The following is a 24,871-nucleotide window of genomic DNA, read 5'->3' on the forward strand; positions in this document are numbered from 1 at the left end:
TATCGTCTCTTGCCTCTGGGGCTCTGGCGGCCTTCGCGACGGATGGGCGCGGCCTCGGCGGAGCGTGAAGCTCCCGGAGCTCCGGGAGTCCGCGCAGCTGGCGGCGACGGTCCTGGTCACGCGGGGGCGTGTGGGCGTGTCCCGCTCTCGCCTCAGGCTGGGCGTGCGGGCGCGTGCGGCGCGTGCAGGGACGTGGTCCGCGCCGCGCTTCCGCCCGCATGCGTAGCCGCCTGCGCGACGTCCCAGTAGTCACCGGCGCCCGTTTCGCTGCGCGCAGCCGGCTTACGGTGGCCGGGCGCTGTGGGGAGGACAGGGAGCGTGTCCCGCGCCCAGACGCCTGTGGCGCGGGTGTCCTTCGTCAGCCCTATTAACTTCCGCACTCCCTCTACCCGTCCCGCTCCTGAGCAGAAGACTGGCCGGTATGTGCCGAGGCCCCTGCGGTGTGGCATGGACTCAGCGGCGGGCACGCTTGAGTCCCGGTGGCTGGGTTCCTTCTGGTAGTTTTTTCGGAGTCGCACTCAGGAGGGGGCGACGGCCCCGGGCCATGAGAGATACCTGGGTAGGGTGGCGCGGGGCTGGGTGTTGTCACTCTTGGGGCCCCGTCGTCAGAGATGCGTGAGCAGAATTTCCCCAAGTCCCCATGCAGAGACGTGGACGAACGGGTACCTGCCAACTTGTGCGAACTGGAGAGGGCGTACCCCGCCCGCTCTCTCCCTCATTCCTGCCGCCCCCCCCCCAGCCCCCTTTGCTGCCACGCTACTTTGAGATGGCCGTGAGAGCTCTGGGGCTGGCAGTGACGGGGTAGTGCTGGGGACCAGTGGCTGGACTGAGGTGCCGGGGGCCCCCTGCAATTGGTGAGTAGCCAGCCCCCATCGCTGGGTGTGGTAAGGTTTTCACCGTATGTGGGCGTTTTTGTGCTGCTCGAGAGGTGTGGTTTTCTTCAGTGCGTGTTGCCAGGGGCATTGGTCTTTCTGGACGTGCATAGTGCTCTGGCTTTGACCACGACTTTGCACCTTGCTCTCCCCTTGCTTCCTGAGCTGCCTGTCTGGCCGTGTGCATCGGCTCGTAGGTGTGTGTCCAGCTGACCCAATCCTACATCATACTCCACCTCTGGCCCCAGGCAACCCGAGGGCAGTGAGGCCATGCAGTGTGGGTCCTGTCCTCTGTGGTGGCTGTGATAACCTCATCTCACAGGTGTCATGTCAGCGTGAGATGTAATATTCCCAGCATTGTTGAGCCCTGTCACGTGAGAAGAGGCGGCTGGTGAGGCTGAAGCAGGCTCTGCTGGTGACGGTCTCCCTGGGTCTCCCCTTTGGGGATTCCGTGCCCATGGATTGGTGGTTATGTCGTGCTCTCCAGGGCTGGGGCTGAGTTGAACAAGATGAGGGCTGGAAATTGAAAGCAAATGGGGCCGCTCTTGTCTTGCCCGTGGGGCCCTTGCCTCTCCCCCCGCCCCGCCTGTTGGTGGTGTGTGGAACTCAGGAGCGGCGACTCTATCCCGACCTTAGTCTCTTGTCCTTTGCTTCAGGGCATCAGTGTGGCTGTGGTCCTCTGATGCAACAGACACTTTTGTCACCTTCCTGGCGTGTCTCGCAAGTGGCCCTCCGTGCCCTGGGGAGAGCCGTCCCACCGCCCTGCTGCGTGCCTCCTTGGTGAGCGAGCATGTGTCACGTACTCTCTGTGGCGCCTCTGGAGTTGTACAGCTTGTCCCTCGGGAGCTGAAAACTAAGCAGTGCTGTCCCCTTTTCCCAGCAAAGCCCTTGTGTCACCGCTGTGGTGGTGTGTCCCGTGAGCAGCGTTCTTGGGCACCTGGGTGGTCAGGGGGCGCGCCTGTCCCACTCTGGGGGCAAGTACCTCCTTGTGGTCCTCCCTACTGTGCTGGAGGGACTGAGGTTGCCAGGGGAATGCCACGGATACCTCTTTTTGCCAGGACTTGTGTGCAATAGTGGCTGGCTGGGCAGCACCGAGAGGGCCTCAGTCAGACTTCAGGGGAGCCCCCTCCTGTGGCAGACAGGTGAGCGTGAGGCAGCGCAGACCTTTTCCAGTCCCCACCGCACCTGCTCAGGTGGGGCGTTTGCTTCCCCGTGCCACAAACGCCCCAGGTGCAGCCCAGTCCTGCCATGTCTCGAAGCGCTTCTGCTGGCCTGACGGGAGATGAGGCTGAGGGACAATGTGCCCCTGCTGAGCAGGTCTCCAGGGACCTGAGAGGGAGCCTCGGAGCGCTGGAGCCCCCGGCTGCTGCCCTTCCAAAGTCTGCAGCAGCCACTGGTGCGACTGCCACGTCCTGGGGGCAGAGCCCGCCGCCTTCCCGTGAGGTGTGTGCTGGCGCTGTGGCGGGGCGGAGAACCCCACTTGCTCTACGACAGCCTGTGCCTCCCCGGTCGGAGGCAGGGGAGGGTTCTGAGAGGGTGGCATCCCGTGTAGAGCTGTGTGTGTGCCTGTGCACGTGCTTCCCCCGCGCTGCGCCGGGGCGGGGAGAACGCTGCCTCCTGACTCCCCCGTCCCTCTGCTGTGAGAGCTGTCCTGCCTGTTCGTGTCCGGAGACACAGACTGTGCTTGTGCATGGATTAGGCTGCCCTCCTCAGGAACATGTCCTCTGGACATGAGCCCAGGTCAGAGCAGATGAAAACAGGTCGATATGCGAGCACGAATGACAAGGTGAGCGGCCCCCCCTGTGTGGGGATCATCAGGCACAGGGCTAGGTTAGGGTCAGGGTCACGGTCAGGGATAGGGCTGGGGGTTAGGGGTTAGGGTTACGGTCAGGGTCAGGGCTAGAGGTTAGGGGTTAGGGTTAGGGTCAGGGTCAGGGTCAGGGATGGGTGTTAGGAATTAGGGTTAATGTCAGGGCCAGGGATAGAGCTAGGGCTTAGGGGTTACAGATTAGGGTTAGGGTCAGGGTCAGGAATACGGCTAGGGTTTAGGTGTTAGCGTCAGGGTCAGGGATAGAGCTAGGGGTTAGGTGTTAGCATCAGGGCCAGGGATAGAGCTAGGGGTTAGGGGTTACAGATTAGGGTTAGGGTCAGGGTCACGGATAGGGCTAGGGGTTAGGATTAGGGTCAGGGTCAGGGCTAGGGGTTAGGGTTAGGATCAGGGTCAGGGCTAGGGGTTAGGAATTAGGATTAGGGTCAGGGTCAGTGCTAGGGGTTAGGGTTAGGGTCAGGGTCAGAGATAGGGGTTAGGAATTAGGGTTAGGGTCAGGGTCAGGGATAGGACTAGGGGTTAGGGGTCACGGGTTAGGGTCAGGGTCAGGGATAGGGCTAGGGTTTAGGGTTCAGGGTCAGGGATAGAGCTAGGGGTTAGGGTTTGGGGTCAGGGTCAGGTATAGGGCTAGAGGTTAGCGGTTAGGATTAGGGTTAGGGTTTAGAGTTAGGGTTCGGTTAGGTTTAGGGTACAGTTTAGGGTATGGCTATGGGCTAGGGTACGGGTTAGGGTAAGGGTTAGGTTTAGGTTACGGGTTAGGGTACAGGTATGGGTTAGGGTTCGGGTTAGGGTACAGGTTAGGGTTAGGGTACACTTTAGGTTTAGGGTATTTGTTAAACCTCTTCCACTCTCCACATATCACTTAGCATGTAAAGGAATATTATTTGGGATCCAGCCATGGCGAAGACGTTAGACACTAGGATAAGACAAGGAACATACGCATTATAAATAAATCACGTTAGGTTTTTGTTTTTAACCTGTACAGTAAAACACTAGTGCTTAGGAAGCCTAATGGAGGCAGAAGTTCTAAAGGTTAATTTTATGGGAATAGCATCACAGATTTTCTGTAGAATACACAGATTTTGACTGGTTAGAAAGTCAAGGAGGAATGCTTCTGTTTTGAAGATCTAAGCACTCTTCTAAATTGAACTGTTATTGAAGTTAGAAATTTTTTGTTGCTGTTGTATTGCTTTGTGTTTCCATGATTCTGCTGCTTGCATCTCCCTTGTTAAACCTTTGATTTGGGGAAGAGTGCCATTACTGGATATGAGTTTACAGAATTCTTCTCAAAAACAGAAGGAAATGGTTCTCACCTAAATATTAAGCAATAATCTCTATACTGGTATACTAACAGAATTATGATTCAGGATTAATATTTCTATAAAATGTAATTAAATACACAATATACATTTTTATCTTTTAAATTTCCATTGTTACTCTTAAAGTACAATTATAATTCAAGTTCTTTGTGACAAGTGAAATTGAAAACGATCAAAGGAAAAGATAATATTTTACCACTTGCCATCCTTTCCCACGCCCTGAAAAGACCAGCATAATGTTAAGATTTCTCATTTTATCCAGGTGTTCTTTATATCTGGAACATCATGCTTTTCACTCTAGAAAAACGTATTTAGCTGTCACACTTTTTATAGGCTACATAACAGTCCATAGAACAGAAGCACAAAATATTTCAGACTTAGCTAGCTTTTTTAGGGACACTCAAGTTACTTTCTGTTTTATTTTGTTGTTCTGCAAATTTGTTGTAACCGTAGAAAAATATATTTTAAAATACAAAAAAAAGTAAATTATGTGAGGGTTAAGTATTAGGGTTTAGGTTATAGGATAGGGTACGGATTAGGGTTAGGCTACAGGTTAGGATTAGGGTACAGGTTTGGGTATGGCTATGGCTTAGGGTTAGGGTACGGGTTAGGGCTCTGGTACGGGTTAGGGTTAAGGTCCGGGTACGAGTACAGGTTAGGGTTAGGGTAAACGTTAGGTTATGGCTATGGGTTAGGGTCAGGGTACGGGTTAGGATTAGGATACGGGTTAGGGTTAGGGTTAGGTCATGGGTTAGGGTTATGGTACAGTTTAGATTATGGCTACGTGTTAGGGTTAGCGTTAGTTTACGGGTTAGGGTTAGGGATAGGGTTAGGGTACTGGTTAGGGTACACGTTAGGGTATGGGTTAGGGTTAGGGTATGGTGTAGGGTAAAGGTTAGGGTATGGCTATGGATAGCGTTAGGGTATGGATTAAGGTATGGGTGAGGGTACGGGTATGGGTTAGGTTTCGTGTTAGGGTAAGGATTAGAGTTAGGGTACGCTTTAGGGTACACGTATTTATTAAACCCCTCCCACTCTCCAGATATCACTTAGCACATCAAAGAAAAGAAACTTGTGGTTACCAGGGGATTAGTGGGGGAGGGATACGTTGGGAGAATGGGAGTGACATTTACACAGTAGTATATATAAAACAGATCACTAATGATATGGACCTACTGTATAGCACAGGGAACTCTACTCAGTGCTCTGTACTGGCCTATATGGGAAAAGAATCTTAAAAATAACAAGGGTTTGAGGATTGTATAATAAATATATATGTGCAAAACCTTTAACATGACAGGAAAAATCATCTAACTCTGTGGTCCCTGTTATGGTGTAAACATATTTTTCCTCTAATTTTCAAATTTGGAAGCCCAGGTCCCATGTGGATGGTACTAAGAGATGGGGCTTTGGGGAGGTGATGAGGTCATGAGGCTAGAGACCTCAAACATGGGATTAGTGATCTAATAAATGTAACAACAGAAGATCTTACGTCCACTACATCATTTCATTGCAGAGCCAGAAAACTCACAAGAACAAGAAATAGGTCCCTGACCAGACAGTAAGGCAGCTGGCAACTTGTCTTTTTAAAAATTAATTAATTGATTGATTAATTTTTTGGCTGCATTGGGTCTTCGGTTCGGTGCACGCGCTTCTTATTGCAGTAGCTTTTCTGGTTGCGGAGCACGGGCTTTAGGCGTGCCGGCTTCCACAGTTGTGGCACGCGGGCTCAGGATTTGTGGCTCGCGAGCTGTTCGGCGCAGGCTCAGTATTTGTTGTGCACTGGCTTAGTTACTCCACGGCATGTGGGATCTTCCCAGATCAGGGCTCGAACAGGAGTCCCCTGAATTGGCTGGCGGTTTCTTAGCAACTGTGCCAAGAGGGAAGCCCTCAATGTGTGACTCTGTTTCTGTTTTGTAATTTAGTTCATGTGTAACCCTTTGTCGATTCCACCTATAAGTGAGACGCTAAGTCTCTTTTTCTGTCTGACTTATTTCACTTAGAATGATCGTACCTCAGTCCACCCGAGTTGCTTCAACTGGCCTTATTTCATTGATTTCATGGCTGAGTAATATTTCATTGTATACAAGTACAACATCTGCTTTATCCATGTTTCCCCTCCAAGGACATTTAGGTTGTACCAACTCGAGGCTATTGTAAAGAGAGCGGCCCTAACCATGGTGGTGCTTGTTTCCGGCGGCTTTTTGTTTTTCCGAAGACGTATGCGGATGAGCGGAAGTTCCGTATGCTCTATGCATCTGCTTTATAGATTGTTCAGGAAACACAGTCCACTTCTCTAGAGTGGCAGTTGGCAACTTACTTTCCCACCATCAGCGTAGAGGGCTCCCATTCCTCCTGAAGACAGACCTGTGGGAAGCAGGGCCTGCGAGTCCCATGCTGACGGTGTTCTGTGGAATTTCCACTAGACCCCTTCCTACCCTGTTCTGAGCCAATTACTAGTCAGTCCGTGCTACCATCACCCCACGAGCAGACCAGGAAGCTGAGGCTCCGAGAAGCCAAGTAATCCAGCCGGAAGCACAGCCGTGGGACCACGGAGTGGGGTCTGCACCCGCCGCCCGCCCAGGGGGACTGCCCACTCCCCGCAGGTTCCACGCCTGTTCCCTTCACCCCCTCCCGGGGCCAGCTGACACCGCCTCCTCCTGGGGGGACTCACTCACCTTCTTCTAACACGATCCGTCTCACTGTCCTGTTCTGGGAGCACCCGGAAGGCTTGTCACTGAAGCACGTTCAGCCTCACGTCACCAGGGCAGCTTTCCCGGATCACACTCACCACCTGCACGTCCACTCCCAGCTCAGACCCAGAAATGGCCCCTCGGCTCCAAGGCTCTGCCTGGGCTCCCTCCCCCTCCTGCCTGCTCTGTCCCTCCCATGTCCCGTGCAGGGTCACCAGGAGCTCCCACCTGCCCCATGCAGGCTGTCTGCTCTGTCCTGGGGAGGCCTCCGTGGTGTCAGGTGGAAGACACAAGAGGTACCCATGGGGCCTCCCTTACACAGCCCAGTGGCCAGCACCCGCCTACTCACCTCATCACTCGGGATGCACAGGGAGTCAGGGAATCCATGGCATCTCCTGGTCTCCATTTCATCCTAGTACTGCCCACAGGGAAGTTTCTAAGCAAGTCTGTGCCGGCTACACAGAGAAGACACTCATACACACGGCCCTCACCCCGCACCCGGGGCTCTCGTGGTCAGGCCCCTCCCAGGGTATGGAGCTCAACTGAGCAGGTTCCCAGCAGCCCCCGGGGCTGTCGTGGTCAGGCCCCGCCCACAATATAGAGCTCAGCTGAGCAAAGACCCAGCAGCCAACGGGGCTCTCATGGTCAGGCCCCGCCCAGGCTATGGAGGTCAACTGGACAGGTACACCGGCAAGGCTGGGCACACAGGAACTGTGCACGTAGCCCTCATTTCAGAGCACCCCAGCTCACCCTTTGGTCAGAGCTGACAGAAACCACCTCAGAGCAGGACCTGAACTAACAGCAGCTCCGGGACAGGTCTGTGACCCTGGGCTTCACTCTGTGCGGCCTCCTTCCACCGGGTCTTGCAGAGGCTTCCACCGCAGCCGGGGCACCAGGCCTCTGTTTTCACCCACCAGCCCTCCTCTCCCTGACTCCTGGGTTCCTCTCATTAGGAGAGGGTCTTCTTGAATCTGTCTCCCACTCATGGACCACACAACGATTAGAAAAGAAGCCGGAGCTGCAGCCCCTTGTCTATCTTGACCCTCAAGACCTACACCTGTTCCTTGGACCCGGGCGGTGCAGCCAGACCTATTTTCTGCAACTTTGAGCCCCTGAGGGGCGAGGATTGCCTGGCCTGGGCAGCGTGACCCGGCCGGCCAGCCCTGCCCAGGTGTGCCTGGGCTGAGGTCAAAATAAACCCCGCTCCAGGCAGCAAGAGCGCCTGCAGCTGTGCCTGACGCCATATTCTCTGCCCCGTCAGCAGTCTCGGGGCTGGGTTGGCGGGAGGGAGTAGGGCCCACGGCTCTGTGCGTGGCCCGGTGCGAGTGGGGCTCTGCTGGACATTCTGCAGGAGTTGCCGGGCTGCCACCTGCTAAAGAAGAGGATGTGTCACCCATACCTGCCGCTGGAATTTCTCCCCGGGCAGAGGTGAGGAAGGAAAAAAGCAATGGGGGCCGGGACGGGAGGGGTACGTCAGGCAGGGAAATGGAAAGCTTCCAGAAGCGCTCCGGGGGCCAGGACCTTCCTGGCTGACCTGCAGGCCCCAAGTCGGCCTGCGTGCTGTGGCTGGTGTGGCTCCACGGCCTTTCCTCTAGGTGTTGAAGTCTTTGCACACATTTAGGTGTTTTACCTGGGAAGGGTGGGAACAGTTCAGCAGCAGCTGGCCTGGGGGTCAGCTCCCGTTTACTCAGGGCCGCCTCGGCTCGGGCCGCCAGCTTTGCAATGAGGACGCGCCTTGCGGGGGGGCTGCTGGCTGCGTGGGAGACGATTCCCCACCTCTGACCAACTTCCGAATTGTTTACCAGTGGAGCAGGTGTCCTGATAGGGTTTTCCTCTGTGTAACTAGTGGGTTCTTAATTAGCAGCGTGAACGGCGATATCAGAGGTCCTGAATCGGGATGGAAATATTTATTCCCGACTTGTACAGGCGTAAAAACCTGGGGAGGCCGTGTGCACCCGGCACCCTTGGGGATGGGCTTCCGACTGACCCCTCAACGTTCTGGTGTCCAGCCAGTGCTTTAAAATTTCTGGGGCCCACTCCTGACTCTAATGGTTCTGCAATCCAGCCTCTGTCGGTCTTTAACGAGTCCCGCACTTCCAGGGTCCTACAGAGCAGGGTCCGTGTGACTCTTCTGTGGCTTCTGTAACAAATGACCACAAGCTGGGTGGTTTAAAACAACAGGAATTCATCCCCCCCCCCCAGTCCTGGAGACCAGACATCTGACATCAAGGTGTTGCAGGTTGGACGTCCCTCCAGAGGCTCCAGGATAGGGCTCTTCCTTCCTTTTCCAGCTTTGGGGAGCTCCAGGCGTCCCTGGGCTTGCGGCTGCAGCCCTCCCGTCTCTGCCTCTATCTTCAGGTGGCTTCTCCTCTGTGTCAGTGTCTCTCCTCTTTTGTCTCAGAAGGACACTCTCAATTGGATTGAGGGCCACCCTCACCACGATGACCTCACCTCGAGATCCTTAACTACATATACGAAGACCGTTTTCCCAGATATGGTCCTGTTCCTGTGTTCTGGGGGGCACATCTTTTGGGGCCAGCATTCAACCCATTACCTGTGTATAAAATAACCCTCATTGTAGGAGATTACCGAGGTCCCATATAGACTGGCACAGACAGCAGCCAGCAGCCATGTGGGTGGGGGTCTGGGGAGAATGAGGACCCTGGAATCACCTGGAAAGGATGAAGTCCTGGCTGCAGTAGGTGAGCTCTTCCACCACGGGGTCCGTGGAAAGGGACCCAGTGCCGAGTCGAGAAATGGTGATATTGCAAAGCTGGCTCTTCTGGGATTTCATCATCCGTAGCGTCATGTAACCAGTAACTATGGGCTTGCAGGAGTCACTCTGGCACGTGATGACAGCACTGTCACTTTAGGCTCATCACGCCCAGCATAGGAATGATTGAAGGAGAAGAGTTTGGGAGATTGCGAAGCTTGGTTGTTAAGGAAACTGAGCAGGTTTGTCCAGGAAACTTCTCGCTTCCACTGAAGGCAGGGCTGGGAGAGCTGAAATCCAGGGATCTTCTAAAGGGGCTTCTCTGAAGCACCGTCACCTGCGAGGTGGTCTCGGCGTGAGCTGGGGTTTGAGAAAAGTGTGATGAGATTAAGCCTGACTTCCTGTGACAGCTGGGGAGGGGTTTGTAAAGCACCTTGGCTTTTAAGGCAGAAGTTTGTTGCCGGAACAGAGTGTCTCCCCAAACTGCGCTGAAGCTCAAGGTGTCTCTGTCCCCTTCCTGTGGGAGTCCAGGGCAGGTGGGTGTCAGGTGCCAGGTTCCGTCCCCCCTGTTTCTCCTCCCTGCTTCCAGGTGAAGGCTCCAAGCAGCAGGGTGGGGTGACCACGGGGGCATCGTGCCCTCTGTGCTAGGACGCAGGCTGGCCAAGGCCCTCACCACCTCCACCCCTTCCCCTTGGTAACACAAGACACTGCACCCCAGCTGTAAGGGGTGGGAAGGCTGGGAGGTGCAGGGTAGCTGTGCAGAAGAAAAAGGGAAATGGGTTCCGATGGGCAGCTGTGCGGCTCTGCTGTGAGGGTCGCCCAGACACTAGTGCACAGATTCTGTGTCCTGTGAAGCTTGGATGCTCTGTGGTTCTGGAAATCCTATAGGAGATGGTCCACAGCAGGTGAAGCTAATGCTCGCAGTGGAGGTGGTGTAGCCAAAGATCTGCAGTTGAGACTGAAGTACATACAGGAGAAAAGCATGTCACGTGAATGGACTTCATGCACGTTTAACGTGAGTGCAGTCGTGTTAATGCCTAGCATCTTGTGTCTTGTGCCTCCTCGGGGACCCCCTCCTCAGTGCCTGGGGCTCCTGTAACTCACGTACATGGGGATGGAGAGCGGGCTCTGTCCAGTCTGAGCCCTGAGTTACCCTGTGAGTCTGCTCGGGACCGCCGTAACCAATAGCACACACTGGGCAGCTTGAATAACACGCTTATCTCCCAGTGCTGGATGCCGTCGGAGATCAAGGTGTCTGCACGCTGGCTTCTCCTGAGGCCTCTCTCCTTGGTGCTTAGACAGCCGTCTTCTCCCCAGGTCCTCACATGGTCTCCCCCTGTGCCTATCTGGGTCCTAATCGGTTCTTGGAGGACATCAATCCTATTGGATTAGGATCCACCCTAGTGATCTCATTTTTACTTTGATCATCACTTTAAATATCCCATCTCCAAATACAGACACATCCTGGGGTCCTGGGGGTTAGGGATTCAGCCTGTGGATTTGGGGGGACATGACTGAGCCTATAGCATCCTCCTTAGGAACCAAGTGTGCCTCGGTCCTTTCTTCCCTGAGTGCATACGAGGTGATGTAATGGCTCAAAGAGAGGCCACTCGTGCAGAGTTTGTGTCCCAGCTGGGGAACGCTTCTCTGCTCTCTTTGATCAGGCAGTGGCAGTGCCAGCCCCCTCCGGAGGTGAGCAGTTCTGGCGTTTCCTGCCGTGTCTCCTGGCCTGCTGAGGTGCTCAGTGTCTGGTCGATGTCTCTCCCGGCAGATACCCTAGCGAATGTGGGGAAAGGTTGGGGGATTACAGGTGGGAGAGAGTCACAGTCTCGTTTATGCTTCAGAAAGACCACGTTGGGGTGGGATGTGAGACGCACCGTGGGGCAGGGAGCTTTTCCAGGCCTGATGGAGGAACCAGGCAGAAGACCGGGCTTGAGTCAGGGCTGTGGGCGTAGAGGGGAATTAGTGTGGGAAGTGGCCACGGGCTGTTGTCGAAGTATCGGCTTCCCTGTGCACCGAGGCCGAACAGAAATACGGAGACAGGGGTTTTGGAGGAAGAGACAGATGGCTTTATTTTTCTGCGAGGCAGCAGGGAAGACACAGCTGGATAGACCTCAAGAACTGGGCACCCCTCTTTGAATATCAGGGAAAATTTGATATGTGGGTCTCCCGCAGTCGGGGGTACAGGATAAGGATCAAAGTAGTGAAGGTCTTGCGTTCCTCCTTTCCTTTGCTTTATTACAAAACGGTCACAGCTGGCATCAGGTTGCCCGGTAATTGCGGTCCGGCCGTCTGGTAATTGCATCCGTTTCCCCCTTGTTTATCCGCCGGTGACCTTGTTTCTGAAATGAAAAACTAGGGGATGATTTCTTATGAGGGGCATATAGAATCTAAGAGCGTGACGTAACAAGGTTAGGGAGTGAGAGGCAAGGGCTGGAACTCACACAGTTAGGGGCGATGGGTGCCGAAGGTAAATTCCATAGTGTCAGGGAGTGGGGTTAGCTTTGTGAAGTACAAATCTACTTACTACAGATGAGTGACAAAGGAAAACAAGGAGTGATGAGCTCTTTCAGGCCAGGTCACGTTTCTTCTCTAGGCTGTTCGCTGTTCCCTTATTTCCCTTGTTCTCGGGGCAGGGAAACTTCATTTCTGTTTTTGCTGCAACAAGACTGTGGAGGAGGAGCTGACAGTCACTGCGGCTCAAGGCGAGTGGGAGCCTGGGAGGCCCCAGTGTTACCGAAGCGAACGTGGGTGCGCTCGCCCGAGTGCAGCAGAGCCAGTCTACTGACACCGGGTGTGGTGGAGGAAGGTGCAGCCGTAATTGTCAAAGTGCCAATACAAGGAGGCCAGGTGGCCTGTGCTCTAAAACCCCGAGCTCCCTGACGGATTTCAGCAAAGCCATTTTAAAGGCCAAGTGAAGGAGGGGGCTCGCAGGGTATGTGATCAGCTGGTGCACAGTTCTCTGGTTGATGGTGACGTATGGGGTGGTTAACGTTATAAATTCTTAAGACACCAGAAGCTCCGGGGCTACGTGTTCATTATGATCAAGTAGTTAATTTCTTCCACGTGGTGGTGGAGGAAGCATGCGTCAGACACTGTTATCCAGGTACCTCAGAGAGGAGCTACCGCAGAGGAGGTGGGGGAGGGGTCTGTCCTGGGAAGGCCCCACAGGGTCCTGCTCGGTTACACCTGCTGCCTGGGCTCAGCAACCTGGGAAGGTGGGGCTGCTCGTGGGTGTGGGGAGCTGCAGGATCCCAGTCTTTTGAGGGGCCCGCTAGCCCCCAAGGTGAGATGGGGATGCAGTGGCTGGACAGAGGTGTCTGGCCTGGGAGAGGGGTCCAGGCTGCAAATGTCACTGGAATCATCGCAGGGAGGGAGAGGAAAGGCAGCGTGGGGTCAGATGAGTCACAGCAAACTAATGCAGGTGACTGCAGTGCTGTTGGAAGCAACTCAGAGCCACAAAGGAGTAGCCGTCAGGGCTCAGCTGAGCAGGTACCCAGCAGCCCCCGGGGCTCTCGTGGTCAGGCTCCTCCCACGGTATGGAGCTAAGCTGAGCAGGTACCCAGCAGCCTCCGGGGCTCTCGTGGTCCGGCCCCTCCCAGGGTATGGAACTCAGCAGAGCAAAGAGCCAGCAGCCAATGGGACTCTCGTGGTCAGGCCCCGCCCAGAATATAGAGCTCAGCTGAGCAGGTACCCAGCAGCCTCCAGGGCTCTCGTGGTCAGGCCCCGCCCAGAATATAGAGCTCAGCTGAGCAGGTACCCAGCAGCCTCCGGGGCTCTCGTGGTCAGGCCCCGCCCAGAATATAGAGCTGAGCTGAGCAAAGACCCAGCAGCCAACGGGGCTCTCGTGGTCGCGCCCCTCCCAGGCTATGGCGGTCAACTGGGAAGGTACCCCGGCAAGGCTGGGCACACAGGAACTGTGCACGTAGCCCTCATTTCAGAGCACCCCAGCTCACCCTTTGGTCAGAGCTGACAGAAACCACCTCAGAGCAGGACCTGAACTAACAAACAGCAGCTCCGGGACAGGTCTGTGACCCTGGGCTTCACTCTGTGTGGCCTCCTTCCACCGGGTCTTCCAGAGGCTTCCACCGCAGCCGGGGCACCAGGCCTCTGTTTTCACCCACCAGCCCTCCTCTCCCTGACTCCTGGGTTCCTCTCATTAGGAGAGGGTCTTCTTGAATCTGTCTCCCACTCATGGACCAGACAACGATTAGAAAAGAAGCCGGAGCTACAGCCCCTTGTCTATCTTGACCCTCAGGACCTACACCTGTTCCTTGGACCCGGGCGGTGCAGCCAGACCTATTTTCTGCAACTTTGAGCCCCTGAGGGGCGAGGATTGGCTGACCTTGGCAGCGTGACCCGGCCGGCCAGCCCTGCCCAGGTGTGCCTGGTCTGAGGTCAAAATAAACCCCGCTCCAGGCAGCAAGAGCGCCTGCAGCTGTGCCTGACGCCATATTCTCTGCCCCGTCAGCAGTCTCGGGGCTGGGCTGGCGGGAGGGAGTAGGGCCCACGGCTCTGTGCGTGGCCCGGTGCGAGTGGGGCTCTGCTGGACTTTCTGCAGGAGTTGCCGTGCTGCCACCTGCTAAAGAAGAGGATGTGTCACCCATACCTGCCACTGGAATTTCTCCCCGGGCAGAGGTGAGGAAAGAAAAAAGCAATGGGGGCCGGGACGGGAGGGGTACGTCAGGCAAGGAAATGGAAAGCTTGCAGAAGCGCTCCCGGGGCCAGGACCATCCTGGCTGACCTGCAGGCCCCAAGTCGGCCTGCGTGCGGTGGCTGGTGTGGTTCCACGGGCCTTCCTCTAGGATTTCAAGTCTTTGCACACATTCAGGTGTTTTACCTGGGAAGGGTGGGAACGGTTCAGCAGCAGCTGGCCTGCGGGTCACCTCACGTTTACTCAGGGCCGCGTCGGCACGGTCCGCCAGCTTTGCAATGAGGACGCGCCTTGCGGGGGGGCTGCTGGCTGCGTGGGAGACGATTCCCCACCTCTGACCAACTTCCGAATTGTGTCTCCTGGCCTGCTGAGGTGCTCAGTGTCTGGGAAGCCAGGAGCCAGCAGCCTAGTGGGGATGCCGAGGACTCTCAGGGCCTTGGTCGATGTCTCTCCCGGCAGATACCCTAGCGAAAGTGGGGAAAGTTGGGGGATTACAGGTGGGAGAGAGTCACGGTCTCGTTTATGCTTCAGAAAGACCACGTTGGGGTGGGTTGTGAGACGCACCGTGGGGCAGGGAGCTTTGCCAGACCTGATGGAGGAACCAGGCACAAGACCGGGCTTGGGTCAGGGCTGTGGGCCCAAAGGGGAATTAGTGTGGGAAGTGGCCACAGGCTGTTGTCGAAGTATCGGCTTCCCTGTGCACCGAGGCCGAACAAATACAGAGACGGGTTTTGGAGAGAGAGAGAATTGGCTTTAATTTTCTGCGAGGCAGGAGGGAAGACACAGCCGGCTAGACCTTAAGAACTGGGCACCCCTCTTTGAATATCAGGGAAAATTTGATATGTGGGGCTCCCGCAGTCCGGGGTACAGGATAAGGATCAAAGTAGTGAAGGTCTTGCGTTCCTCCTTTCCTTTGCATTATTTCAAAACGGTCACAGCTGGCATCAGGTTGCCCGGTAATTGGGGTCCGGCAGTGTGGTAATTGCGTCCGTTTGCCTCTGGTTTATCGGCCGGTGCCCTTGTTTCTGAAATGAAAAACTAGGGGGTGATTTGTTACGAGGGGCGTGTAGAATCTAAGAGCGTTACGTAACAAGGTTAGGGAGTGAGAGGCAAGGGCTGGAACTCACACAGTTAGGGGCGATGGGTGCCTAAGGTAAATTCCATAGTGTCAGGGAGTGGGGTTAGCTTTGTGAAGTACAAATCTACTTACTACAGATGAGTGACAAAGGAAAACAAGGAGTGATGAGCTCTTTCAGGCCAGGTCACGTTTCTTCTCTAGGCTGTTCGCTGTTCCCTTATTTTCCTTGTTCTCGGGGCAGGGGAATTTCATTTCTGTTTTTGCTGCAAGAAGACTGTGGAGGAGGAGCTGACAGTCACTGGGGCACAAGGCGAGTGGGAGCCTGGGAGGCCCCAGTGTTAGCGAACCGAACGTGGGTCCGCTCGCCCGAGTGCAGCAGAGCCAGTCTACTGACACCGGGTGTGGTGGAGGAAGGTGCAGCCGTAATTGTCAAAGTGCCAATACAAGGAGGCCAGGTGGCCTGTGCTCTAAAACCCCGAGCTCCCTGACGGATTTCAGCAAAGCCATTTTAAAGGCCAAGTGAAGGAGGGGGCTCGCAGGGTATGTGATCAGCTGGTGCACAGTTCTCTGGTTGATGGTGAGGTATGGGGTGGTTAACGTTATAAATTCTTAAGACACCAGAAGCTCCGGGGCTACGTGTTCATTATGATCAAGTAGTTAATTTCTTCCACGTGGTGGTGGAGGAAGCATGCGTCAGACACTGTTATCCAGGTACCTCAGAGAGGAGCTACCGCAGAGGAGGTGGGGGAGGGGTCTGTCCTCGGAAGGCCCCACAGGGTCCTGCACGGTTACACCTGCTGCCTGGGCTCAGCAACCTTGGAAGGTGGGGCTGCTCGTGGGTGTGGGGAGCTGCAGGATCCCAGTCTTTTGAGGGGCCCGCTAGCCCCCAAGGTGAGATGGGGATGCAGTGGCTGGACAGAGGTGTCTGGCCTGGGAGAGGGGTCCAGGCTGCAAATGTCACTGGAATCATCGCAGGGAGGGAGAGGAAAGGCAGCGTGAGGGCAGATGGGTCACAGCAAACTAATGCAGGTGACTGCGGTGCTGTTGGAAGCAACTCAGAGCCACAAAGGAGTAGCCGTCAGAACTCAGCTGAGCAGGAACCCAGCAGCCCCCGGGGCTCTCGTGGTCAGGCTCCTCCCACGGTATGGAACTCAGCAGAGCAAAGACCCAGCAGCCAATGGGGCTCTCGTGGTCAGGCCCCGCCCAGAATATAGAGCTCAGCTGAGCAGGTACCTAGCAGCCTCCGGGGCTCTCGTGGTCAGGCCCCGCCCAGAATATAGAGCTGAGCTGAGCAAAGACCCAGCAGCCAACGGGGCTCTCGTGGTCGCGCCCCTCCCAGGCTATGGCGGTCAACTGGGAAGGTACCCCGGCAAGGCTGGGCACACAGGAACTGTGCACGTAGCCCTCATTTCAGAGCACCCCAGCTCACCCTTTGGTCAGAGCTGACAGAAACCACCTCAGAGCAGGACTTGAACTAACAAACAGCAGCTCCTGGACAGGTCTGTGACCCTGGGCTTCACTCTGTGCGGCCTCCTTCCACCGGGTCTTCCAGAGGCTTCCACCACAGCCGGGCACCAGGCCTCTGTTTTCACCCACCACCCCTCCTCTCCCTGACTCCTGGGTTCCTCTCATTAGGAGAGGGTCTTCTTGAATCTGTCTCCCACTCATGGACCACACAACAATTAGAAAAGAAGCCGGAGCTGCAGCCCCTTGTCTATCTTGACCCTCAGGACCTACACCTGTTCCTTGGACCCGGGCGGTGCAGCCAGACCTATTTTCTGCAACTTTGAGCCCCTGAGGGGCGAGGATTGCCTGACCTGGGCAGCGTGACCCGGCTGGCCAGCCCTGCCCAGGTCTGCCTGGGCTGAGGTCAAAATAAACCCCGCTCCAGGCAGCAAGAGCGCGTGCAGCTGTGCCTGACGCCATATTCTCTGCCCCGTCAGCAGTCTCGAGGCTGGGCTGGCGGGAGGGAGTAGGGCCCACGGCTCTGTGCGTGGCCCGGTGCGAGTGGGGCTCTGCTGGACTTTGTGCAGGAGTTGCCGGGCTGCCACCTGCTAAAGAAGAGGATGTGTCACCCATACCTGCTGCTGGAATTTCTCCCCGTGCAGAGGTGAGGAAGGAAAAAAGCCGTGAGGGTCGCGACGGGAAGGGTACGTCAGGCAGGGAAATGCAAAGCTTGCAGAAGCGCTCCCGGGGCCAGGACCATCCTGGCTGACCTGCAGGCCCCAAGTCGGCCTGCGTGCTGGTGTTGCACCACGGCCCTTCCTCTAGGCTTTCAAGTCCTTGCACACGTTCAGGTGTTTTACCTGGGAAGAGTGGGAACAGATCAGCAGCAGCTGGCCTGGGGGTCAGCTCACGTTTACTCAGGGCCGCATCGGCTCGGGCCGCCAGCTTTGCAATGAGGACGCTCCTTGCGGGGGTGCTGCTGGCTGCGTGGGAGACGATTTCCCACCTCTGAGCAACTTCAGAATTGTGTCTCCTGGCCTGCTGAGGTGCTCAGTGTCTGGGAACCCAGGAGCCAGCAGCCTAGTGGGGATACCGGGGACTCTCAGGGCCTTGGTCGATGTCTCTCCCGGCAGATATCTCAGCGAAAGTGGGGAAATGATGGGGGATTACAGGTGGGAGAGAGTCACAGTCTCGTTTATGCTTCAGAAAAACCACGTTGGGGTGGGTTGTGAGAGGCACCGTGGGGCAGGGAGCTTTGCCAGACCTGATGGAGGAACCAGGCACAAGACCGGGCTTGGGTCAGGGCTGTGGGCGTAGAGGGGAATTAGTGTGGGAAGTGGCCACGGGCTGTTGTCGAAGTATCGGCTTCCCTGTGCACCGAGGCCGAACAGAAATACGGAGACAGGGGTTTTGGAGGAAGAGACAGATGGCTTTAATTTTCTGCGAGGCAGGAGGGAAGACACAGCCGGCTAGATCTCAAGAACTGGGCACCCCTCTTTGAATATCAGGGGAGATTTTATATGTGGGTCTCCCGCAGTCCGGGGTACAGGATAAGGATCAAAGTAGTGAAGGTCTTGCGTTCCTCCTTTCCTTTGCATTATTTCAAAACGGTCAGAGCTGGCATCAGGTTGCCCGGTAATTGGGGTCCGGCAGTCTGGTAATTGCATCCGTTTGCCCCTTGTTTATCGGCCGGTGCCCTTGTTTCTGAAATGAAAAACTAGGGGATGATTTCTTATGAGGGGCGTATAGAATCTAAGAGCGTGATGTAACAAGGTTCGGGAGTGAGAGGCAAGGGCTGGGACTCACACAGTTAGGGGCGATGGGTGCCGAAGGTAAATTCCATAGTGTCAGGGAGTGGGGTTAGCTTTGTGAAGTACAAATCTACTTACTACAGATGAGTGACAAAGGAAAACACGGAGTGATGAGCTCTTTCAGGCCAGGTCACGTTTCTTCTCTAGCCTGTTCGCTGTTCCCTTATTTCCCTTGTTCTCGGGGCAGGGGAACTTCATTTCTGTTTTTGCTGCAAGAAGACTGTGGAGGAGGAGCTCACAGTCACTGGGGCACAAGGCGAGTGGGAGCCTGGGAGGCCCCAGTGTTACCGAAGCGAACGTGGGTCCGCTCGCCCGAGTGCAGCAGAGCCAGTCTACTGACACCGGGTGTGGTGGAGGAAGGTGCAGCCGTAATTGTCAAAGTGCCGATACAAGGAGGCCAGGTGGCCTGTGGTCTAAAACCCCGAAGTCTTTGACGGATTTCAGCAAAGCCATTTTAAAGGCCAAGTGAAGGAGGGGGCTCGCAGGGTATGTGATCAGCTGGTGCACAGTTCTCTGGTTGATGGTGAGGTATGGGGTGGTTAACGTTATAAATTCTTAGGCACCAGGAGCTCCGGGCCTACCTGTTCATTATGATCAAGTAGTTAATTTCTTCCATCTGGTTGTGGAGGAAGCATGTATCAGACACTGTTATCCAGGACCGGGTTTTCCTTGTGACAGTGTCATGACCTTGGATAAAAATATGTCAGGATATTAGCTCAGAATAGTTTCTGGAGTATAGTTATTGATTGCATCAGGGCCCATGTTAGGGACAGATTCCAGGCCATAGTGATAGATAGTGTCAAGGCCTTAGTTAGGATGAGTTAGGGCGTTAGTTAGGGAGAGTATTAGGGTTTTAGTTAGGATAAGATGCAGGACATTAGCTTAGGATAGAGTCAACTTCCAGGCCAGGGATAGGGTCAGCAAATGACCAAGGGAAAGTATGAAGACCTTAGTTATTGAGAGCCTCAGGGCCTTAGTTAGGACCAGCATCAGGGCTTAAATCAGGAGAACTGCCAGGGCTGCCTATACGGATAGCGTCAGGGCCTAACTAAGGTACAGCCAAAAGGCCTAAATGAGGCCACTGTTTAGGGCCTGAATTATGGACAGTGTCCGGGCATGACTTAGGAGCAGCATAAGTGTCTCTGTGTGGGATCAGCGTTAGGGTCATCTTTAAACACCTTATCAAGGCCTCTGTTAGGGAGAGCCTCAGGGCTTGATTTACGGGAAGCATCAAGGCTTGCTTTCAGCCAATTTCAGGACCTTGGTAGGACCTTAGTCAAGATATTAGCTCAGGATAATATGAGAACTTTAGATATTGGCTGCAGCTGGGCCTTAGTTCGAGACAGTGTCATGCCCTGATTTAGAACTAGCATTATAGCCTTTGTTAGGTACAGTGTCAGGGACTGAGCTAGGAGTCGTATCAGGCCTTAGTCAGGGAGTGTCAGGTTCTGAGTTAGGTGTAGGCTGAGGGCTTTTGTGAGTGACAGTGTCAGGGACTGGGTTAGGACTAGCCTCCAGGACTCAGTTAGGGAGTTGATCATAGCCTCGGGTCTAATATCAGGGCCTTATTTAGGAACAGCGTGAGGGATTTAGTTAGCATAAGAGGAGCGATTCCTGCAAGCACCGTGCAGGCCAACACACGCGAATGCCTAAGTGAACCTTGCACGCTGCTCTGAAGGAATATTGCACAGCAGTTGAGTACGTTATGTTTAAGGTTAGAGTTTCGAAATTATTTTTTTAAGAAAACATTATTCAACAGATGGAAGAATTTTTTCCTGAAGAATCTCTTTAGCTAATCTTGACATTTTCAAAAGACAAGGTTAGGTTAAGGTCAAGGGCCAGTATCAGGTAATGACCTAGGGTTGGTGTCAAGACCTTAGTTACTTAGAGAATCAGGGCCTAATTTAGGACCTGTGTCAGGGCTTCGGGTAGGGATAGCATCAGATCCTGACTTAGGGAGAACGTCAGTGACGGAGTGAGGCCTAGCGTCAGCACCCTAGCTGCAGACACTGTCGGGACATGACTTAGGAGCAGCATCAGGGTCTTTGTTGGGTCAGCATTCGGGTCCTAGCTAACGACATGAGCAGGGCTTGAGTTAGTGACAGAATCGAGAAGTTAGGGAAAGCATCAGGGCCTGAGTTAGGCACAGCCTCCTGTCTTCAGTTAAGGACAGCGCCATACCTTTCTTTGGGACACTGTCAGGACCCTGGATAGAAATGTGTTTTCAACCTGTACAGTAAAACACTAGTACTTAGGAAACCTAATGGAGGCAGAAGTTCTAAAGGTTAATTTTATGGGAATAGCATCACAGATTTTCTATAGAATACAGGGAATTTGACTGGTTAGAACATCAAGGAGGAATGCTTTTGTTCTGAACATATAAACCCTCTTCTAAATTGAGGTGTTTCTGGAAGTTAGAAATGTTTTTTTGCTGTTGTATTGCTTTGTGTTTTCATGATTATTTTGCTTGCATCTCCCTTGTTAAACCTTTGATTTGGGGAAGAGTGCCATTACTGGGAATGAGTTTACAGAATTCTTCTCAAAAACAGAAGGAAAAGGTTCTCACCTAAATATTAAGAAATAATCTCTCTACTGGTGTACTAACAGAATTATGATTCAGGGATAATAATTGTATGAAATGTAATTAAGCACACTATATATATATATATATATATATATAGTTTCTTTTAAATTTCGCTTGTTTCTTTTTAAAAGTACAATGATAATTCAAGTTCTTTGTAAGAAGTCAAATTTTACAAGATAAAAGGAAAAGATACTATTTTACCACTTGCCATCCTTTCCCATTCCCTCAAAAGACCAGCATAACGTGTAGCTTTCTCATGTTATCCAGGTGTGCCTTATATCTGACACACCATGCTTCTCACTGTAGAAAAAGTGATTTAGCGGTCACACTTTTTATAGGCTACATAACAGTCCACAGAACAGAATCACCAAATATTTCAGACTTAGCCAGCTTTTGGGGGGACACTCAGGTTACTTTCTGTTTTATTTTGTTGTTCTGCTAAATTGTCTTAACCCCAGAAAAATATTTTTTTAAATACAAAAAAAAGTAAATTAAGTTAAGGTTAAGGATTAGGGTATAGGGTACGGGTTAGGGTTAGGTTACAGGTTAGCATTAGATTACAGGTTAGCGTTAGGGTACAGGTCAGTGTATGGGTTTGGGTGTGGGTACGGGTTAGGGTACACTTTAGGTTATGGCTACGGGTTAGGATTAGGGTACGGGCTAGGATTAGGGTATGGGTTAGGTTACGTGTTAGCTACCAGTGAGGCTTAGGGTACGGGTTAGGATTAGGGTACGGGGTTAATGTACGGTATAGGGTTAGCATTCGAGTTAGTGTACTGGTACTGTTCAGGGTACCGGCTAGGGTCCAGCTATGTGTTAGGCTTAGGATACGTGTTAGTGTATTGCTTAGTGTTAGTGTACTGGTTAAGGTCAGGGTACGGGTAAGGGTATGCGTCAGGGTAGAGGTTAGGGTTTGGGCACGGGTTAAGTATATGGTATAGTTTATGGTATGCGTACGGGTTAGCGTTATTGTACGGGTTAGGGAAAGTGTCAGTGTTAGCGTACGAGTTAGGAGTATGGTATGGGTTAGGCTTAGGGTTAGGGTACGGTTTAGTGTTAGGGTTTGGGTAAGGATTAGGGTATGGTTTGAGGACGGGTTAAGGTTAATTTTAGGGGATGGGTTAGGGTACAGGTTAGGGTTTCGGGTTGGGGTATGGCTTAGGGTTAGAGTACGGGAAAGGGTATGGGTTAGGTTATGGGTTATACCCAGGGTAGGGGTTGGGGTTAAGGTACGTGTTAGTGTATGTTTAGGGTTAGGATATTTACTATACCTCTCCCACTCTCCAGAGATCACTTAGCACATCAAAGAATATTACTTGGAGTGCAACCATGGAGATTTCAGACACTAGGATAAGACAACACACACGTTATAAGTAAATCACATTAGGATTTTGTGTTTAACCTGTACATTAAAACACTAGTGCTTAGGAAATCTAATGGAGGCAGAAGCACTAAAGGGTAATTTTATGGGAAGAACAGCACAGAGTTTCTGTAGAATACACAGCTTTTGACTGGTTAGAAAGTCAAGGAGGAATGCTTTTGTTCTGAAGATATAAACCGTCTTCTACATTGAGCTGTTCTGGGAAGTTAGACATTCTCTCTTGCTGTTGTATTGCTTTGTGTTTTCATGATTATTCTGCTTGCGTCTCGCTTGCTCAACCTTTGATTCGGGGAAGAGTGCCATTACTGGAAGTGAGTTTACAGAATTCTTCTCAAAATTCAATATCCTAATTACTGTAGGCAACGTCTCATGATAGCCTCCCATAGCTCCTCGAATCCCTACGTACTTCCACAATGAATCGTGTAATATTCCTGCCGCGTGTTACGGCAGATTCACATTATTTCTGTTGAAAAAAATGAAAACACGTTCATGTGACAGGGTTTGAAATGGGTTCACAGTGGGAGGGAAACCAATGTAACAATGTAGACAGGACCCTTTGGATGGATTCATCATGTTTTTTGTTTGTTTGGGGTTGTTGTTGCTGCTTCAGAATCTGTAGTAGAAATTGGTGTGTTCCATGGGGCAGTCCCGCTTCTTAGAAGTTTTAGGTGGAATACCCCATTCAGAAGAAGTGCTCTTGGGCTTCCCTGGTGGCGCAGGGGTTGGGAGTCCGCCTGCCGATTCAGGGGACGCCGGTTCGCGCCCCGGTCCGGGGAGATCCCACATGCCGCGGAGCGGCTGGGCCCGTGAGCCATGGCCGCTGAGCTGTGCGTCCGGAGCCTGTGCTCCGCCACGGGAGAGGCCACAACAGTGAGAAGCCCGTGTACCACACACACACACACACACACACACACACAAAAAAAAAGAAGTGCACTTAAGGAAGGTTAGTGAGTCAAACTCCTGTGCCCTCTGTCAGCAGTGGGTGCAGAAAGATAGGGACCAAGTGCTGTCATCCTCTAATGTGCAAAGTGTTCACTGTATGAATGATGTTTTGTTTGTTGGCAGGTCAGGAGCCTTGGTCTCAATATCCCTGTTTAAAAAGTGTTATCACGTGTCTGCCAGAAAGAATTGCTGATGATAGTGAAAGAAATTGAGACTTATCCTTAACCATTAAGGGTTTTTCAGCAACATGGATGGAACTAGAGATTGTTATACCGAGTGAAGCAAGTCAGACGCAGAAAGACAGATATCATGTGATATTGCTTATATGCAGAATCTACAAATAATGGTACAAAAGAACTTATTTACAGAACAGAAATGCGTCCTGGATATAGAAAAGAAACTTGTGGTTACCAGGGGATTAGTGGGGGAGGGATACATTGGGAGAATGGGACTGACATATACACAGTAGTATATATAAGATCACTAATGATATGGACCTGCTGTAGAGCACAGGGAACTCTACTCAGTGCTCTGTACTGGCCTATATGGGAAAAGAATCTTTAAAATAACAAGGGTTTGAGGATTATATAATAAATATATATGTGCAAAACCTTTAACATGACAGGAAAAATCATCTAACTCTGTGGTCCCTGTTATGGTGTAAACATATTTTTCCTCTAATTTTCAAATTTGGAAGCCCAGCTCCCATGTTGACGGTATTAAGAGATGGGGCTTTGGGGAGGTGATGAGGTTATGAGGCTAGAGACCTCAAACACGGGATTAGGGATCTAATAAATGTAACAACAGAAGATCTTACGTCCACTACATCATTTCATTGCAGAGCCAGAGAACTCACATTATGAACAAGAAATAGGTCCCTCACCAGACAGTAAGGCAGCTGGCAACTTGTCTTTTTAAAAATTAATTAATTGATTGATTAATTTTTTGGCTGCGTTGGGTCTTCGGTTCGGTGCACGCGCTTCTTATTGCAGTAGCTTTTCTGGTTGCGGAGCACGGGCTTTAGGCGTGCCGGCTTCTACAGTTGTGGCACGCGGGCTCAGGATTTGTGGCTCGCGAGCTGTACGGCGGTGGCTCAGTATTTGTTGTGCACTGGCTTAGTTACTCCACGGCATGTGGGATCTTCCCAGATCAGGGCTCGAACAGGAGTCCCCTGCATTGGTTGGCGGTTTCTTAACAACTGTGTCAAGAGGGAAGCCCTCAATGTGTGACTCTGTTTCTGTTTTGTAATTTAGTTCATGTGTAACCCTTTGTCGATTCCACCTGTAAGTGATACGCTAAGTCTCTTTTTCTGTCTGACTTATTTCACTTAGAATGATCGTACCTCAGTCCACCCGAGTTGCTTCAACTGGCCTTATTTCATTGATTTCGTGGCTGAGTAATATTTCATTGTACACAAGTACAACATCTGCTTTATCCATGTTTCCCCTCCAAGGACATGTAGGTTGTACCAACTCGAGGCTATTGTAAAGAGAGCGGCCCTAACCATGGTGGTGCTTGTTTCCGGCGGCTTTTTGTTTTTCCGAAGACGT

The 24,871-nt window shown here is 52.8% G+C and overlaps 1 long non-coding RNA gene across 2 annotated transcripts in view; it reads left to right on the forward strand.

Moving 5' to 3' along the window:
• The first annotated feature begins 306 nt into the window (after positions 1-306).
• The window catches only part of LOC136793414 (uncharacterized), a 93,461-nt gene continuing 68,896 nt past the window's right edge, over positions 307-24,871 (forward strand). For both annotated transcript variants that reach the window (XR_010838639.1, XR_010838640.1), the window contains exon 1: positions 307-419. This is a non-coding gene — a long non-coding RNA (uncharacterized lncRNA). The remainder of the gene's footprint in view (positions 420-24,871) is intronic.

The sequence above is a fragment of the Kogia breviceps genome, chromosome X (assembly GCF_026419965.1).
Source record: "Kogia breviceps isolate mKogBre1 chromosome X, mKogBre1 haplotype 1, whole genome shotgun sequence".
In the NCBI taxonomy this organism is placed as follows: domain Eukaryota; kingdom Metazoa; phylum Chordata; class Mammalia; order Artiodactyla; family Physeteridae; genus Kogia; species Kogia breviceps.